Source organism: Embiotoca jacksoni, unplaced genomic scaffold (genome assembly GCF_022577435.1).
Source record: "Embiotoca jacksoni isolate LCO1_2020_lvr unplaced genomic scaffold, fEmbJac1.0.p SCAF_4, whole genome shotgun sequence".
Lineage (NCBI taxonomy): Eukaryota > Metazoa > Chordata > Actinopteri > Embiotocidae > Embiotoca > Embiotoca jacksoni.
Window position 1 is genome coordinate 24,831,036 of NW_027185392.1, and position 2,500 is coordinate 24,833,535.

The 2,500-nt window shown below is 50.4% G+C and overlaps 1 pseudogene; it reads right to left on the reverse strand.

The window, feature by feature from the left end:
• LOC138208744 (lysine-specific demethylase 2A-like) overlaps positions 1 to 2,500 on the reverse strand; it is a 25,107-nt pseudogene that overhangs the window by 11,865 nt on the left and 10,742 nt on the right.

Sequence of the window (2,500 nt, forward strand, 5' to 3'; positions counted from 1 at the left end):
TGGGGTCGGGGGATGATGGGAGTGGAGGCCAGTTTGGGACGAGGAGGTGGTGGAGGAGGCGGTGGAGGCTGGTACCAGGAGGGCTGGTGGAGGGAGCAGAGGAGAAACAATCGGCCGAGTTAAAGGAGGAAACACAAGAACGACATCACGTATTTATTACACACGGAAAGTAAGCAACACTTCACAGCAGCTCAGGCTGCGACTGAAACGTAGGTTTTATAACAATCATGATGCAGAGGCCTTCCGTCGTCCAGGTAACGAACGTCTTTAGACAACATGAGTCCAGCTATCATCATTAACGTGCTGCAGGTCTGACAGGGGAGCTGCTCACCCTCCTCGGCCACCTGATGATGGGTTTTCCTGTGTAGGACAGTTTGGGATTGTCACTGGCATGTTCCTTCAGCAGAGCCTGCAGGACAGCAGAGACGGGAAGCAGGACTGTTACCATGGCAGCAGAGGTTTAATCACAGCACCAGCACACTGGCACAAACACAAACACACACACACACCTTGATGTGTGTGATGAGGGCCGGGGCGTTGTGGATCCCTGCAGGAACACACTTCTTGTTGGAGGGCAGCGTTTCCAGTTTGCCCAGCAGGTTCCACAGGCCCTCCAGCTCCAGAGGGGTCAGTAGGACTTCAGCTGCAGAAGGGTCACACTGCTGCCCTGAAGCCCCTTCATCACTGCTGCCACCCTCCTCCTCCTCCTCCTCCTCATCCTCGTCCTCCTCCTCCTCCTTCACCTCGCAGGCTGCATCCGAGGCGGCCGGTTTCTTCAGACCTTACAGATGGAGAGTGACACGTTTATTGATCCTCACAGCTCAGGGTGAACGGCAGCGTTGCTTTGTTCTAAAGCTCAAACTGCTCTGTGAGCTTTAATTATGAAGATTCATCTAATTTATCCCAGAAAGTAGACAGGTTTGTTATTCTTATTTAACAGTATGAAGCCTAACCATGATGATCCTTATTATTATATTATTATTATTATTATTGGTTGTGCTTGGAGACGTCCACATGGAGCCACAGAAGAAATGTGGCAGATGACCAGGTCCAGCTTGTATTTTACACAGCGCACGATGTGTATGTGGAGGAATCTCCGGTGTCACACTCCTGTCCAGTAGGTGGCGGTAATGCACCTATAAGCTAGCTTGCCAACTGCCATTAAACCTGTGCCGTGTTCCAGATGTTCTACTTGTGTACCAACTTCTCACTATTCTGAGTGCATCAGTGCATAAAAGTTCTAGAATGAAGCACTCAGAACGCTCCAAACAAGAAGTGTGAAACTCTGAACACTTTCCACCCTCTTGGTCGCCATCTTGGCTCCGTAGAGGAAGGGGCGGGGCCACAGACGTAAAGGAAATTTTCAAATTAAGGTGTGTGAGGAAGCTGCAGCTGTTCCTGAACACAACATGTTTCTTCTCTGCTGCTGCTGGACAGAAGAATCAGTGTGTTTATTGAGTGTTAAACAGAGGACACAAAAACACTTTGGATTCTGGGTAAAATAATTAAAGCTGCAGACATGTTGGAGGCTGATGTGTTCACATGATGAGGTCATTTCCTGTCAGTGCAGAACAGCAGTGTGATCTGAAACAACACGACTGTCTACACACACACACACACACACACGTAAGAGTCCTGACATGGAAGAGCACTATTTATTAGTGTACCACGGGAAGGATCTCATCTGGAACTCAGCATTGGCCTCATTTTCACAGACTTCAGCAGTGAGCTGAAGGAAACGCAAACTTGAGGTAGAATCACAATCACTAATAATCACCGCCGGCCCTGAAAACGATGTTAAAAACAGTGGTGGACTCCTGGGATGCGTGTGTTCGTACCGATGCCCAGCGAGTGTTTCTGAAACTCCGGTGTGAGGTAGGAGGTCCTGGTCAGGCTGAAGACGTAGCGCTCCAACACGTACCAGCACATCTCGTAGTAGAAGGGGTATCGAAACTTGACTGGAACCTGCGGTGGAGGCAAAAGAGCCACTTTCAAATCCATCACTTCCTGTCATTAACAGCTTCCAGGAGAGTGTGTCTGCACCCACCCGCGTTCTGTCCTCTATGTTACAGATGTTCAGCTGCGTGGGGATGTTGAAGCTGTGCAGGAAGTTCCCTCCAAACACCATGGAGTCCATGGGGGTGTAGACGGCGTGAATCCAACCTGAGTGTTACACATAAAGACTCTGTGTGTCCCACCACTGAAACCCTTCAGCGTGCAGGCAGGCAGTTAAAGGTGTACCTGAGGGTATGATGAAGGTGCAGCCCTGCTTCAGTTCAATCCGCTGGCACTCAGAAGCTCGGTCTCCCAGGAACACATCCCCCTGTTTCCCCGACAGGACCCAGTTCTCATACATCTCCAGGTTCTGGGGCGTCGGAGGGATCAGCCAGAACACCTGCAAACACACACCTGAGATTCAAGACACACTCCGCTCTCTGAAACCACCCGGCAGCATGGCTTTTCAGATGGACCCTCCCAGCCTGCAGCTTTTACATCCCTT